Source organism: Piliocolobus tephrosceles, chromosome 9, assembly GCF_002776525.5.
Source record: "Piliocolobus tephrosceles isolate RC106 chromosome 9, ASM277652v3, whole genome shotgun sequence".
In the NCBI taxonomy this organism is placed as follows: Eukaryota; Metazoa; Chordata; class Mammalia; order Primates; family Cercopithecidae; genus Piliocolobus; species Piliocolobus tephrosceles.
In genome coordinates, this window is record NC_045442.1 from 23,508,877 (window position 1) to 23,526,594 (window position 17,718).

General features: G+C 38.4%; 1 protein-coding gene across 6 annotated transcripts in view; it reads right to left on the minus strand.

Annotated features, from left to right (window-relative positions):
- The window catches only part of ADD3 (adducin 3), a 124,916-nt gene that overhangs the window by 38,521 nt on the left and 68,677 nt on the right, over positions 1-17,718 (minus strand). Inside the window, exon 1 of one of the 6 annotated variants that reach the window (XM_023206591.2) lies at positions 10,609-10,678. The exons of the other annotated variants lie outside the window; for them this stretch is intronic. The gene's annotated coding sequence lies outside the window, so the exon portion shown is untranslated. Of the gene's footprint in view, positions 1-10,608; positions 10,679-17,718 lie in introns of those variants that run through there. 6 annotated transcript variants of the gene reach the window in all.

Below are 17,718 nucleotides of genomic sequence, written 5' to 3' on the forward strand. Positions count from 1 at the left end.
CATTATTTCTAAGCTGGGAATAGTAAAAACAATCTTTTGAAAAGAAGTTACTACTTATAAAAAAATCTTTCCAAACTTAAAATTCTCGGCAGTTTGAACAGCTTTCTCTGGAATAAGCAAAGAGATGGTTGTACTTTCAAGTACCAGACCTATTGTTTCACACTTAAAAGAATAATCAAAGATATGCCAAGACCTCAAAGCAGCATATTTGGTTAAAAAACAAAACAAATGCTAGTTTAGTTTTTCTTGATGAAAGTTACTATGAAATTGTAAAGTTATTTGAAGTTCTAGAAAACAACTTAGACCCTACACAAACTATGACAAGCTACCATCCTTAGATCAACTAGTGAAATTTTCTTCATTTTAAGTTCAAAAGACATGAGCTACTTTTAAATGCTAGCCAAAATTTTATACACAACTGACATGGAAATGGACAGATCTGAAAACTTGAAGCAGACATAGATAAAAATGAAGAAAAATGGGAGAAAAAACTCAAATGAACATGGCATGGCATTGAGCAGCACTGAGTAATAGAGATGGCACTAAGTGCGCAAACGGAGAAAAATTTAATTATCCCACAAAGCACTAGGATCTTATTCCTAAAAGGCTATTGATTTTATATGAGCTTCTCTTGAAATATTTCAGACTAGATTCAACGATTACTTTTTACAGAGAGGAAACTATACTCAGTGGTGTTGAGTGACTTTTCTAAAGTTACATTGCTCAAATATCATATTATAAAATCATAATGATGATGTTTATTAGCATTACCATGTCATCCAGATTGCCCCATAATCAAAGTTTACTCCTTCAATGAAATTTAAGAAAGAAAACAGGCCTATCACACCATGTTTATGTATGCAAGAAGGGCTAAAACTCTAGTGCTTGTAATAGACTTAATGGTCCATTTGCCTAGCATGCACAGAAAAACAGATGTACAAGTGGGGTAGTTGTATAATGGTGGTTTATTTGACCTAAATACCAAAGGGACAAGTTTTAAGTAACTACATCATTAAATATTAAAAAGTACCCATTAACATTTTATCAATATGGTATTCCCCTCCTTAACTGCAGTTTCAGTTACCTGTGGTCAACCACTGTTCAAAAATAGGCGAGTACAGTACAATAAGATTTTGAGATAGAGGGAAAGACCACATTCATATAACGTTATATTTTTCATATATACATACACACATCCACATGCCATAAAGACACTTGGTATCTTTGCCAAAACATATAAATAAGATGCATAAAGACAAAGACTATTAAGAGATGGGCAGACCAAGAAGTCGATGAGGCAGGCAGATAAATGGTATAATAAAATATCACGGAACATTCCACACAACTTTGAGTTCCAAACAAAAAGGAACTACACACAAGGTAAGGACCGTAAATTGGCTCAAGTCCATCTGAGAAGGAGACTATGTTGGCTATTGATCAGTATCTAGAAAGTCCTAACTCTTTACCTGACAGATGACCGCTATGTCTTAATTAGAAGCTATTGACAAAATGACATTGATTGTGCTCTGGGTAATAATAAATTGTATTTAAGTTTTACTTTTGTTTCTAAAGCTAATTTAGCATATTAAAAGAATTGAGGGCTTTATTATGAAACAAAGAAAACCTCAGAAAAAGACTCTGTTGGGACCTAAAGAGTTAAGACAAGTATAAAACATCAACTGAATGAGTGGTAATTAAAATTGTTCTAAGATAGATACTAAATAGAAATGCATGTATACATAAACGTGTCTAAACTACAAAATCAGTAATTTAATGAAAAATTTTAAAGCAATCACAGAATTCCAGGTACTATGCTCTACACAGATTATCTCATTTAATATCCTTTACAACTCTGGCCAGGTGTGGTGGCTCATGCCTGTAATTCCAGCACTTTGGGAGGTCAAGGTGGGCGGATCACTTGAGGTCAGGAGTTGGAGACCAGCCTGGCAAATATGGTGAAACCCCATCTCTACTAAAGATGCAAAAATTAGCCGGGCATGGTGGCATGCGTCTGCAATCCCAGCTACCCAGAGGCTGGAGGAGGAGAATTGCTTGAACCCAGGAGGTGGTGGTTGCAATAAGCCAAGATTGCACCACCACACACCAGCATGGGTGACAGAGTAAGACTCTGTGCCTCCAACCTCCAAGAAAAATCCTTCACATCTCTATGAAAAGGTGACCAGTATCCCCAACTTTATAGATAAGAAAACTGAGGATTTTTTCTTTTTAGTTTTAAAAACAAATTGTAGTTATTTAAAGTATACAACATACTGTTTCCCCACACCTTTTATGTTAGGTTCAGGGGGTACATGAGCAGCTCTGTTACATGGGTAAATTGTATGTCATTGGGGTTTGGTGTACAAATGATTTCATAAGCCAAGTAAGTGAGCAAAGGACCTGATAGGTAGTTTTTCCACCTTCACCTTCACCTTCCTCCTACCCTCCCCATTCAAGTAGGCCCAGTGTCTATTGTTCCCACCTTTGTGTCCATGTGTATTCAATGTTTAGTTACCATTACAGGTGAGAACATGCAGTATTTGGTTTTCTGTTCTTGTGTTAATAATGCTTAGGGTAATGGCCTCCAGCTGCATCAACGTTGCGGCAAAGGACAAGATTCCATTTTTTTTTTAACAGCTGCATATTATTCCATGGTATATATGTACCAAATTTTCTTCATCCAGACTACTGTTATGGATATCTAGGTAGTTGATTCCATGTCTTTGCTATTGTGGATAATGCTGCAATGAATGTACTTGTGTCTTTTTGGTAGAATAATTTATATTCCTTTGGGTATATACCCAGTAATGGGATTGCTGGGTCGAATGGTAGTTCTGTTTTAAATTCTGTGAGAAACCTTCGCGCTGGCTGCACAGCAGTGTATAAGTGTTCCCTTTTCTCCACAACCTCGCCAACATCTGTTATTTTCTGACATTTTAGTAACAGTCATCCTGACTGGTATGAGAAGGTATCTCCCTGTGGTTTTGATTTGCACTTCCCTGATGATTAGCAATGTTGAGTATTTTTCCATATGCGTGTTGGGTGTGTGTATGTCTTCTTAGAAGTGGAGGTTCATGTCCTTTGACTATTTTTTTATGGGGTTGTTTACCTGTTAAGTTCCTTATAAACTCTGGATATTATATCCAGATGTATAGTTTTGGATGTACAGTTTGTAAATATTTTCTACCATTCTGCAGGTTGTCTGTTTTCTATGTTGACAGTTTACTTTGCCGTGCAGAAGTCTAATTACGACGTACTAGTTTTTGTTTTTTCGCAATTGCTTTTGGAGACTTCATTGTGATATCCAGGTTTTCTCCTAGAGTTTATAGTTTTAGGTCTCACATGTAAGTCTTTGATCCATCTTGAGTTGAATTTTGTATATGGTGAAAGGAAGGGGTCCAGTTTCAATCTTCTGCATATGATGGCTAGTCAATTATCCCAGCACCATTTATTGAATAGGGAATCCTTTCCCTATTGCTTGTTATTGTTGACTCTGTCAAAGATCAGACGGTTGTAGGTGTGTGGCTTTATTTCTGGGTTCTCTAACCTGTTCCATTGGTCTATGTGTCTGTTTTTGAACCAGTACCATGCTGTTTTAGTTTCTGTAGTCTTGTAGTATAAAAACTGAGGTTTAGGCCGGGCGCGGTGGCTCAAGCCTGTAATCCCAGCACTTTGGGAGGTCAAAGTAGGCGGACTGCCTGAGCTCAGGAGTTCAAGATAAGCCTTGGCAACATGGTGAAACCCCATCTCTACTAAAAATACAAAACATTAGCAGGGCGTGGTCATACATGCTTATAGTCCCAGCTACTCGGAGGCCGAAGCATAAGAATCGCTTGAACCCAGGAGGCGAAGGGTGCCGTGAGCTGAGATCACGCCACTGCACTCCAGCCTGGGTGACAGAGTGAGACTCTGTCTGCCAAAAAAGTCAAGTAGGTGCTTGTTGTGTCAACATAATCATTCAACACGGTGACTCAAAGACTAAAGACAGAGTTGGGCAATGCTGAGGATCAATCTAACCTCTGTATAACTAAAGTACCAATACTTGATGAAGGATATTTTATTGATCTACATTACCTGTTACAAGGAACAGTGAGACAAACAGATTTCTTTTTTTTTTTGAGACAGAGTCTCACACTGTCACCCAGGCTGGGGTGCAGTGGCGCCATCTCGGCTCACCGCAAGCTCCACTTCCCAGGTTTACGCCATTCTCCTGCCTCAGCCTCCAGAGTAGCTGGGACTACAGGCACCTGCCACCACCTCATTTTTTGTAGTTTTAGTAGAGACGGGGTTTCACCATGTTAGCCAGGATGGTCTCGATCTCCTGACCTCATGATCCGCCCGCCTCGGCCTCCCAAAGTGCTGGGATTACAGGTGTGAGCCACCACGCCCAGCCTAGGCAAACAGATTTCTGTACTTGAGGTGATGGTGGGGTTTGGGAGAGGAAGAGAGATAGTTACTTGCTTAGACATTGGTAGAGGTGAAAATAACATTCATTGGTAACTTGAAACAAAAATCTTTATTAAAATGAGGTCAAATTTACCAATTACAATGGCCATACAAGGGGCAGGGTTACAAAGCTGAAAACATGTATAGAAAGTTCAGAGAAAGTATTTCTTCAAGTCCAAACTCAATCATTAATCATTATCTAACATTAACTTGACTTGTTCCCAACATAAACCGTTTGGAAAAGTAAATATGAAACTAATTTTATACATATATCACATATATTATAAACATATATCATATATACATTATGTGTGTACATATATATATATAGTCCTATAAAATGAGTAAAACAATCAACCACAGAAAGGCAATCCCTCAAGTATCTTACAGAATCCAAAGACACATGGCCTTGGTGCACCTTTACTCTCCTTTTTACAAAATATGATGAACATTCTATATACATTCCCTTAGTCACCATTTGTCTTCAATATGGAGTTTTGGAAAATGGTTGAGAAAACAAAAGAAGGGTTCCCCACTCCACAGCCCCACCCCCTCCTTAGAGAAAGCTGACAGAGACTAGTGGATTGATTACTTGGATGTGCGTCTTAGACATTTCGTTTCTGTTGGGTTCCCCGCTATTAGACAAAATTTTTAAATTGAGATCCACGAAACTATTCAGAACTTGACAGCTCATGATAAATGAGAGGTTTTAAAAAGAGGAGTCACCAGAAATTATTATTTTTAAGTAAACAGTCATTGCTCTCAATTTCAGGAGATACCTTAAGTCTTTCACTCTTATTTGGTAGTCTTTCCAGGCAAAAAGTATTTTTTTTTTAAAGAAACATCAACTCTCACATACTTTGTACTTTACTGCATACCCAACTCTACAAATCTCAGTGAATCTTTCCTAAAATGAATATTCAAATCAAATAATACAGGAAATTTAACTTCCCCAAATTTCAATCTTACATCTACCTATTTCACAAGATGAAATTAATTTTAACTGAAGAAATGCAAATAATCCAACAAAGCTTATTATTAAAAATGAGCTGAGTCTGCAAAATAAATATGCACTGAAAACTCTAGTCTAGGAAATCGATTCGTTACCATGGACCATATTTCTGGGTTCCATTCCTAATATAGTCATTATGACATGCCGTGGTGGTGGAAAGGGAGGGATGGAAAGGCACAAAAAAATGAGACAGAGTTCCTTATTTTAAAAATTGGAGGAAAATACACACAAAAAAATTAAAGAACCACAGGGTATAAGTACCAAGAGTTCATTTTGATCTACTATTTCAGATATTCAAGCTAAAGACTTTTAGCTTTCATAACTTATAAAATACAGCTGCAAAAGTCAATTCAAAAGCTGTAGGTACACTCAACACACTGTAACTGCAAAGCAGTCTGATTTGAAGGAGGTGTTTCTGCCTTCAGATTTTAGCTGCTAAGGAATATTTCAAGATCATCAAAACTTGATCTGTTTTCTTTATGAAATGCCTAATATTGTGCCACGAAAATGCATCTTATTAAGCGCAGATAATGGTACCTGAAAATTACTTTCAAAAATACTTTTTGGTTATAACCTGCCACTTTAGCAATTGGTTAATGGTTTTAAGTGGAAGTTCACAAAAAGAGATTTTTATCAATCTCAGATATCGGTTTCTCAAAATGGATTTGTCGAAAACTGGCTTTTTCAAATGAATCATCTTTTAGATCTAGAGATTGACATTCAGCCATACTACCATACTATACTGGTTGAATAGTGTCTTCCCTAAAAATTCATGTCCCCACAAGCTCAGAATGTGGCCTATTTGAAAATACGGTTTGTAGATCAAATTAAGATGAGATCATACTGGATTAGGGTGAGTACTAAATCCAATGATGGGTATCTTTATAAGAGGAAAGCGAAAGAGATTTGGATACAGAGTAACAGAGAAGACACACAGGAAGAAAAAAGCCCTGTGATGACAGGGTAGAGATTGAACTGATGCAGCACAAGCCTAGGGACCAAGCTGCAAGCTGGGAACCACAAGAAGCCCGGGGAAGGGCATGAAACAGATTTTTCCCTCAGACCCCTCAGAAAGAACCAATCCTGCCAACACCTTGATTTTGGACCTCTGGCCTCCAGAACTGTAAGAGAACAGATCTGTTGTTCCAGCCACTGGAATTGCAGTACTTTGTTACAGCAGTTCTAGGAAACTAACACATATACTGTTCCAATGGAATTTCCATCCTAATATCTATTTTTGAAAGCATTTTACCATTAACAGTGTGAATAGATAGCACACCTTTGTAGAATCCATGTCAGCTCTTCAGAAATAACAAATCGTCAAAACACTAACCTGAACAAGACATCTGATATACACAAGTACAATGCAAAATTCTGGTTTTCCACAATGGCAGGACCTTTGCCAACTACCCTATCAGTGTTTCCAAGGAAATCTAAAGTAAGAAAAATATGAACATTCTTATCACATCAGATGAACAAAAATTTCTTTGTAAAACTGAAGAATCATAATGAAGGACAACAACAAATTAAATATGCAGTGGGTCTACTGCTTCCATCATAGCGGAAACACTGTTAAAGCAGTTACTAAATCAAAATACTATGGAATATATTTTTACTTAAGCAAGGGTGGACTTAAAAGCCACTTGCTCAGGGCCAGGTGTGGTAGCTCACACCTGTAATCCCAGTAATTTGAGAGGCCAAGGCAGGTGGATCACTTGAGGTCAGGAGTTCAAGACCAGCCTGGCCAACATTCCTACTAAACCCCATCCGTATTAAAAATACAAAAATTGGCCAGGCGTGGTGGTGGGTGCCTGTAATCCCAGCTGCTTGGAAGGCTAAGGCAGGAGAATTGCTGGAACCTGGGAGGCAGAGGTTGCAATGAGCTGAGATGGTGTGCCACTGCACTCCAGCCTGGGCAACAGAGCCAGACTCAGTCTAAAAAAAAAAAAAAAAAAAAAAAAAAAAAAAAGCCACTTTCTCAGGTGAGTGGGTTTCTTGCCATGTGTACATATATGCTGCATTTCTGCTATTCTACTCACATTGGGGACCACCGAACCCACACCTTGCAGGTTCATGCCAGGCTCTGGGACCCTTGGATTATGAGAAACCCTAATAAGTTAGTTTAGCATCTCAGCATCAAGTCAGTCTTGCTGTTGTTCCCACTCTGATGTTTGACTTTCATTTGAGTCTTGTGTATTAGTTTGTTCTGACACTGATGTAAAGACCTACCTGAGACTAGGTAATCTATAAAGAAAAGCGGTTTAAATTACCGCAGTTCCACAGAATGTACAGGAAGCTTGGCTGGAGACGCTTCAGGAAACTTACAATCATGGCAGAAGGGTGAAGGGGAAGCAAGCACATCTTCACATGGTGGCAGGAGAGCAAGTGAGTGAAGGAGGAGGTGCTACATATACACTTAACCAACAAGATCTTGTGAGAACTCTATCATGAGACAGCACTAGGGGGATGGGACTCAACTATTAGAAACCACCCTCATGATCCAATCAACTCCTGCCAGACCCCACCTCCAACACTTCAGATCACAATTTAATATGAGATTTGGATGGAGACACAAAGCCAAACCATACTAAGCCTGTTTTTTGTTGTTGTTTTGGGGACAGAGTCTCACTCTGTCCCCAGGCTGGAGTGCAGTGGCGTGATCTCAGCTCACTGTAATCTCCACTTTCTGGGTTCAAGCGATTCTCCTGCCTCTGCCTCCCAAGTAGCTGGGACTACAGGTGCGTGACACCATGCCCAGCTAATTTTCGTATATTTAGTAAAGATGAGGTTTCATGCTGTTGGCCAGGATGGTCTCGATCTCCTGACCTTGTGATCCACCTGCCTTGGCCTCCGAAAGTGCTAGGATTACAGACGTGAGCTACTGCGCCCAGCTTCTTTTTTTGGGGGACAGAGTTTCACTCTTTGTCACCGAGGCTGGAGTGCAATGGTGTGATCTTGGCTTACCACAACCTCCACTGCCCAGGTTCAAGCGATTCTCGTGTTTCAGCCTCCAGAGTAGCTGGGATTACTGGCTTGCACCACCACGCCCAGCTAATTTTGTATTTTTAGTAGAGAAGGGGTTTCTCCATGTTGGTCAGGCTGGCCTCTAACTCCCGACCTCAGGTGATCCACCCACTTTGGCCTCCCAAAGTGCTGGGATTACAGGCATGAGCCACTATGCCCGGCCCAAATCTGTTTCTTAATCATTAAATTCTGAGCTACTCCACTCACTCTCGAGCAGCCTAATTTACTTTCTTGTTTCTCTACCAGATAACTTCAAATACTTTTACAATTGAAGGTCTATGCCTGAACCCTGGGGCCCACATCTCAGTCTTAGACCTTTCTATCATTTGCCACTGTTCCCTGAGGTCACCTGATAGCTCACATCTTTGCATATGGCAGTAGATCTCTGATGCCATGCAGATCTCCCTGGTACTGATTGGATCTGGACTTCTACCAAGCAGTGCCCTTTGCCAAAAATTTCCTGTCCCTAAACTCTGCCTATGTGCTACAGTTTGACACCTACTAAATCTCATTCATATTGACTGTTGACCTACCTGGACTCATTCCTATTGCCCATTTCTGGGGATCTGCTCCCGACTGCTTACCTGGATTCCAGTTCCTTGTCAGGTGTATTCAGCCAGTCCAACGCCATTATAGAGACCATCCTTTTTAGTTTTTTTTTTTTTTTTGAGACTGAGTCTCACTCTGTCACCCAGGCTGGAGTGCAATGGCGTGATCTCAGCTCACTGCAACCTCCGCCTCCCAGCTTCAAGTGATTCTCCCTCTCTCAAACTCCCAAGTAGCTGGGATTACAGGTGCCCAGCACCATGCCCAGCTAATTTTTGTATTTTTAGTAGAGACAGGGTTTTGCCATGTTGGACAGGCTGGTCTTGAACTCCTGACCTCAGATGGTCCACCCACCTCAGCTTCCCAAAGCACTAGCATTACAAGCGTGAACCACTCTGCCTGGTCTCCTTCTCACTATTTGAATGTGTGTGTTTTTTCATTAAACTACATTGGAATAAATACACTTTTATGTGGAAAGAGTGGAAATAATCAGTAAAATACCCAATATTTCTTGAACACCTACTATTGTCTGATATCGTTTTAAAAAGTAGCATGTTTTAACTCTTTCACCCTCACAAAACCCTGTAAGAGGTAGGTGTTAATATCCATTTTACAGGCAAGGAAGCAAGCACACAGGTTACTTGTCCAAGGTCACACAAGAATTGTATTGTGGAGCTTAGATATAAATTCAAGTAGACTAGTTTCAGAATCTGCGTTCTTAACCAGCACACTCTATTACAACTCTACTACTCTCACTCCCAAAGATGTTTTCAAATTTTGAGTCATTTCAAACTTACACCTGTTAAGATTCTTTGGCTAAATATTTTTAACTCCTCCCCAACCCCAGCCTCAAATCTAAGTTCCCACCTCTAATGCAAACCCTTTAACAAAACATGTATTTTCAGAGATTGAATTTTCTTAAAATGAAGTTTATATGAACATAAATACATAAACAATAAGCCTAAAAATCCTGGAACTTAGGATTTTGCTTATTAAATCAATAGTCAGTAAAATCCCCTCGGTATTCGCCAAATTAGATCTTCAACAAAGTGTAATCCAAACTATAATTATGAACTTTAGAAAAAGGGAGGGCCCCTCTAGATCCTGGTATCCAGATTATATATGCCCCATTATTTCATTTTGAACTGTGTTGGACATTAACTGCCATGCAACCTTGTGCGTGCATTTAAAGAGGTCTCGGCTCTGTCCTGATAAAACAGCATTTAGCTTTGAAAAGTAGGCCTAGTTGATATGAGTAAGAATTCTAAAAATGTATGCATACATTGATATTTTATGACACAAACTAATTCATATCAAAAAAGGGGGGGAATTAAAATTATTTCTAACATGAAGAAACTGGAAATAACGAGAAGATAAAGAGACAACAACCCAAGTCTCCAGTCCACTGCTGGAAACTGAACTCTCAATACAAAGAGAAAATCTGGAAAAAGACCTGAGAAGTCCAATATCAAATTCGGAAAAAGAGAAAACATTACATTAATTCATTATTTAATTTATGGAGGAAAGTTTATCAAAAACAACAGAAATGCAGATTTCAAAAGAACAAAGAATAACTTTCATACCTTTGTTAGGATTGTAGAGAAACAAAACACTGCTTTGTAAATACAAATAGGAACTCTTCCAACAAGAGTTGTTTTCCCTGATATTACCTAATGAGAGCCAAAAGAAGAAGAGTATCCTTAGAATCTAAAGGTGTTAGAGCTTAAAAGGATGTAAGATATTACCAAATCTTATTTTACCTCATTTCTTACATGGAGAAAGGCAGAACAGGTCCTAAGAGAGACTGGTGTGTCCCAAGCCCCTCCATTTATCTTACCCAATATTTTTCACTTTATCTAGATTAGAATGAGATACGTAAGACTGTAGACCTTATGATCTGTTGATATAAGAAAAATTTAAAACATGAACTGCACTTACAAATTTATTTAACTGAAGATTTTGTTAAGAAAACACATTTCAGGTGCTACTGTACATTACATAAACTATTAACTTTTATTTTTTAAAAGCCAGGTAATGTCCTGTTACAATTTCTTGATTTTAAGGGGTTTGTAGGTATGTGCTCATGATTAATACATAAAACATTTTGTTGGTGTTATTTCCATAATAATCTAAAGCAATTTTTACTATTTTAAAATAATTAGAATGCTTTTCTTTCAAGCTTTCATGGTAATTCACTAGGAAGAGTAAAACTTCATGACTCAGCTTTTTGTGCCCACTCACACATGCCTAAAAGGGCCACTGAAATTGCTTGCTATATTTTAAATTCCAGCTTGAAGTAGGACTCTTGTTTTTCTGAGGCTCACAAAGACTAGACTCACAACTTAGTTCTATAGTGTCTATTTAGCTAGACTTAAAGCCTACATCAAGTACTTTATTGTCAAATAAAAAGCTATCTATGAGGAGCTTAGTAACTTAAGTAGCTCTCCAGAGTTTGGTAAATATTTTGTGTCTACTTTTGATCTCTATTGTCTAGGAAAGGTTCTGTCAAGTTGTAAAGTGCTAGAAAGTGTTGTTTTAAACTTTTGAAAGGTAGTAAGAGTACTACAACTCTGGGATCCTTGGTTGCAACAAAGAAGCATAAAATCAACTACTATAGTTTTCCAAAACCACCATTTCCTCAGACCCTCCCCCAAGGAAATAAAAGAGCATCCAGGAAGTCCCATCTTTAAAAAAATACTTAGCTATCAGCCTGGGGCTTCTAAAATTCAGGTCCTGAAAAAAGGATAGGAAAGACCTCAAAGTCTATCCCTATTAGGTTTAGAGGGAAATGACTCTTCCTAATAAAAGCCATCCCCCTGATTGTTGCTTTGCTCACCATATTTCTTACACATTTGGACTGTTCTCCCCTCTCATCTCCATCCATCCATCCATTCATCCAATATTTGTCCATACTTTGAATTCTTATTCAAAAGCCAACCCCTTCCATGGTGACTTTTCTAAGTTCCTCCATCTTAGCTCTCCCTGCAACCTTAGTGCTCAAAGCACTTTGTCATAGTCTGTACTGTCTTTTAATTATTTGAGTATGTCTGTCGGCTCCAAGTAACTGGGTCAACATTTTTTCCTTTCTTTACTGTCCACTTAGAGTTACTCAGTAAGGGTTTATTAACTCAGTGAGGTGAGTAAGGCTCTTAACTCATAAAACCCCCATTCTCTACTTGTCTTAGAATAAACCAGGGCAGGGAATCTAGAGCAAACTTTGAAAACTGGGTTATTCGTGGTTTGATAAGACTGGCCAAGTATCCAAGATGGTTAAGGTAATGAATATTGTGACCTGAATATGAAATGTCTTAAGCTAACTGAAAAGTAATTACACAAAAAAGTGTGAAGGTATGAGAAGAGCATTATCGGTATCTGGAAATATTTAAAATAAGTAAATACATATATAAAACAGCAGTTTCTAAAAATATATATTTACCGCCATGTTTTGAGACCAGGTACAAATAATGATACAAAAACGTTATCTTCAAACACCAAAGAAACTACTGATCCAATCAATCAGCAAACCCTAATTCAGGTGTTAGGAAAAGGTTGTAAAGACTACATAAGGCACAGCTCTGATTCCTGCCCTTAAGGACTTTCTAGTTTATTAATAATTGTGGAGGGAAGTAAACCGAATAAGCTATCTCGTAAGACAGTTTAATGTTTTATAGGAGAATTTGAATTCGTGGCTTCCAAAACTCAAAATAGGCCTTTAAATAGACATTTTTCATACCCAAAAGGTATGTTTAAAATAATTCATTCTCATCTAAGGAAAGGAAGTGTGTAGAGTAAGCCTGCAAAAGGTCATCACCACTATTAAAGCAATTTTTTTTTTCTGATCTTTTTAACTGTCATGACTTTTATGCCCAACAGTTACTGGTGGTCAAATGTATTCTGAAGCTCAGCCAAAGCTTTTTTTTTTTTTTTTTTAGAGTGATACTCAAAACAAAGCAAATATTGGCTTAGTCATGACACTTGTTGTTCTAAAACGTTAATAGCCTATTGTTCACTGTGGTTGTCTCAACAAGATAATACATTGAAAAACAGCATTTCCTGATAGGAAGTGAATTCCCACTGTGTGTCACAGGACCCTAGCCAAATGCTGGGCTCCAAAGGAGAAACAGCAGTGCCTTCTGGGACTATGTAGAGACTTCCCCCTCGCTAGTTTAAAATGTCTGTTTCAGCTCAAACTACAATCTGACTGATTTTGCTACCATAGGACTGTTTTCCTAAAACGGCTTCAAATGCTTTAGACAATGTTTGTTCAACATCCTGTAGACAGCAGCATCCTGTATATTTCTAACTATGAAGAATTTCCTTAGTTATACATGCCACAGTGGATGGGGTAATTTGACAAAGAAGCCATCAGGATGTATCTTCAAAACACTATGTGACCATTTTCAAGTGTGGTTTCATATAAGGAATTGTTAAAAAATCATAATACATGAAGCACAATAATTGCAACAGATTTTCACATTTCACACATCAGATATGTTTTAGTCGACAAAAATTTAGGCTCAATTAATTAGTCCAAGTATCACAGCATTATTTAAGAGTTCAATTAGTGAGAAACTGATGTCACCAGCAGACCCTCATACAGAAGCGGAGAAGTGCCTCCAAAGTAACTGACACTGTACTAAGACATTAAGATCTCCTTTTTAAACACTGAAAACATACTTTTCATCTATTTTCACAGATTCAAATTTAAATATTTTTTTTTTCCAAGTCCCAATCACCAGTGGATATTAGAAAGCTTCAACAATGCAAGAAACAGGAACAGTTGTCATTTTAGTGGATTCTAAGCAAGACTGTCCAAGTTACCCAGGTATTCCCAGCATTTAATTCAGTGCTTGGCTGCTAGAAGGTCTTCGATACATTTTGCTAAGTGGAACTGTATGTCCAAAAATATATATGAAAATTAACAAGGAATACTAATAATTATCTAGCATTTTTTGAATAATAAATAATACCTCAGATTATAGAAAAGTATATTCAAGGTATATTAAGCCTTCTGCCAAGAAGCTAAGGTAACCACCACACAAACATACAAACTCTCCTACCTTCTAGCCAAGAAAATGTCTTTATCTTCCAGTTGTAATTACGCAAATCAAATGAAGTTCTTACATCATTTTATCTTTAGAACAGCTGTCATTTCATTCAATTATGAGACTAAAACTGTGAAAAAGGCAATGTTAGGCAATGGTAAACATCATATGTGTGATGCAGCAAAAATGACTGCTTTTGTTACTTTATAACTTTGCCATGTAACTTTGTAACTTTGCTGACAGGATATATTTCACCTCTAAAGCAGCTTCCTCAGCATCAAATCTGAAAACTTTAGTTAAGTAATGTCAGTTTTAGCATTTAACGAAACAAGGAGATGGATTAAAGGGCTAGAATGTGCGAACAGTTTAAACAAGAAACCTGAAGCCAAGTTTCAAAGCTCTAGGATTACTTCTGAATGGTCGGACTCACTGAAAATTATAAGGATCCATTTTAAAAACAAACATAACCTAACAATCTTCTTCCTCAAGTAGTCAAGCTTGATAAAAAGGATTTGCTTTTAATTCTGGAATGGGTTTGATACTTTTGAAATTGACTTTTTAGAAAAGGATAGTTTATATAAAATATAGAATGATGTTCAACTTTCCTTTTTTACATTCTTAAACTTTAAACTGGCTTAGACCATATGGAAGGTCAAATAAATTACAGACCACACAATATATATATAAGATGTTTTTAATTTAAATACGAGAAACTTCATATAATTTGGGTTATCCAGTTTAAATCAATATTCCAACAAAAATACTACATAAATATTGAAGTTGGAAGGGACATTAAAACTCATCTACTTCAAACTTCTCATTTTATAGATGGTAAAACTGAGGATTCAAGGAGGTCAGGTGACCCACTCCAATCCCACATCCAAGTTACCCGACTTTGAACCCAATGTTCTTTCATTATTCTGCTGAGAAATGACTTCCTCCTAGGGCAGTTCTTACCCACCCCCAACCATGAATTCCTGGGATAGTGCGGCCTACTTTTGGAGCCCTGGTCTGATAAACAGAAGTTGGTGAGGGAATTTTCCATTTCCACACATCACTATTATACCTTCTCTATAGTACCCAAGTTCTGGGTTCTGTCCCAAAACAGAGGTAGGAGAAGACTAATAGCGTAAGTACCTCTGATGGAGAGGGGATGGGAACAAACTTGGAAATGATCCAGATATCCATCGAAGGAGGAATAACTGAGTTACAATACATCCATCCACACAAGAAAGTACTATAAAGCCATTACAAAGAATGAAGTAGGTTGGGTGCAGTGACTCACGGCCTGCAATCCCAGCACTTTGGGAGGCTGAGGCAGGGGGATCACTTGAGGTCCCGAGACCAGTTCGAGACCAGCCAGGCCAACGTGGTGAAACCCCATCTCTACTAAAAGTACAAAAATTAGCCGAGCTGTAATCCCCAGCTACTTGGGAGGCTGAGGCAGGAGAATTGTTTGAACCCAGGAGGCAGAGGTTGCAGTGAGCCAAGATTGTGCCACTACACTCCAACCTAGGTGTCAGAGCAAGACTCTGTCTCAAAAAAAAAAAAAAAAACAAGAAAAAAGTAGATACATAATGGTATGCATGGTATAATTTTATATGGATTAAAAAGCTGTTCAGGTAGATCACTCACATACACACACACACACACACACTCCTCTCTGTCTCTCTCTCTGTCTCTCCCATCGACATTTTTTTGAAAAATAAATTCCCCTCTAGGGAATGGGGCTGAGATTAGGGTGGGAAAAACATTTTGTCACATGCCCTCTTTTATTATTTCATCTTTTTACCATATGCATTTTCTAGTAAAATTACCTTTTAAAAGTACATTAAAGCAGAGAAAGGAAATTCCATGTAGCTCTGGGAGACAACTCTGGTGATGAAGATAAAGACAGGGTTTATCAATGGTAATTTGACACTCTGTATCTAATGTACATGACACATTATATCTAGTTCTCTAGAAAAGCCTTCTCAATGCTTTTCATGTCATGGTATGTGTATTAGTTCTCACTAATAGGGTATGCATAAATAAGACAAAGCTTGTATAGCAGACTGGAGTAAACAAGAGGTAGACTGAGGGGGCAGATGCACAGGGCTTGGTAAAAAATATTCCATTTTTTGCCGGGCGCAGTGGCTCAAGCCTGTAATCCCAGCACTTTGGGAGGCCGAGACGGGTGGATCACGAGGTCAGGAGATCGAGACCATCCTGGCTAACATGGTGAAACCCCGTCTCTACTAAAAAATACAAAAAACTAGCCGGGTGAGGTGGCGGGCGCCTGTAGTCCCAGCTACTTGGGAGGCTGAGGCAGGAGAATGGCATAAACTCGGAAGGCAGAGCTTGCAGTAAGCTGAGATCCGGCCACTGTACTCCAGCCTGGGCAACAGAGCGAGACTCCGTCTCAAAAAAAAAAAAAAAAAAAATTCCATTTTCTGAGTATTACTGGAGATATTAACTAAGATTTTTTATTACAGTTCCAAATAAAAATCTATTTAAAAATCTTCTAATTTCAATATTTAACAGCAAATTCATTGGCAAGCTTTGCTTCAGCACAACTGTGAAAGTCGAAGTTTAACTGTATTCCTCCAGAGTTCAAAGGGACAGTACACGTTGTAACCAATATTTTTTGAAATGAAACACTGTTTTCTGTGTTGTAAGAGAAATTTATTACAGAGATTTAAAGTGGTTCATATGTGTCATGGTTGGGTCATGATGCAAAATATACTGAAAAAAGTTTGAAAGCCACTTTTACCCAAGGCTACACAACTAATAGCTGTACACTAAATAGCCAATGTTCAAGGAAAGGTCCATGAACACTTGTGGCAGGAGGTTGGCCTAATTTCAACTTGAAAATGCTGATGAGATGTTTTATATAGCTAGTTCTACTACTCAGATATGAAAAAGTAAATTTCAAAATTTCTGACAGACACAACTTCTTACAGTAAAGCTTTAGTTTTCATGTCATTTATAAGAATGACTGAGTTAACATCCAACCATTTTTCTCTCAATTCTAGTATATTCCCTTTAGCATTTCTGGAATAGTCATGTGTCTTTACAAAGAAAATTAGAGTACTCGGCCGGGCGCGGTGGCTCAAGCCTGTAATCCCAGCACTTTGGGAGGCCGAGACGGGCGGATCACGAGGTCAGCAGATCGAGACCATCCTGGCTAACACGGTGAAACCCCGTCTCTACTAAAAAAATACAAAAAAAAACTAGCCGGGCAAGGTGGCGGGCGCCTGTAGTCCCAGCGACTCGGGAGGCTGAGGCGGGAGAATGGCGTAAACCTGGGAGGCGGAGCTTGCAGTGAGCTGAGATCTGGCCACTGCACTCCAGCCTGGGCAACAGAGCGAGACTCCGTCTCAAAAAAAAAAAAGAAAGAAAGAAAATTAGAGTACTCAAAGCTAGAAAAGATTTTACAAGAGGCTAACCCAAATTCCTAATTGTATAGGTGAAGAAACTAATGTCCAAAGAGGTAAATCAGGCTCTTGAATCCCAGGTTAGTGCTTTTTGCTATGATACCACACCTGTGCTTTATTCTGACATCCTTATGAAATTAGAAGACAGCTAAATCCGATTACTACCAAGTAAAAAAGAGGAAGCTGAAGCAAGGAGATGCTAAGAAGTCTTTTTTTTTTTTTTTTTTTTTTT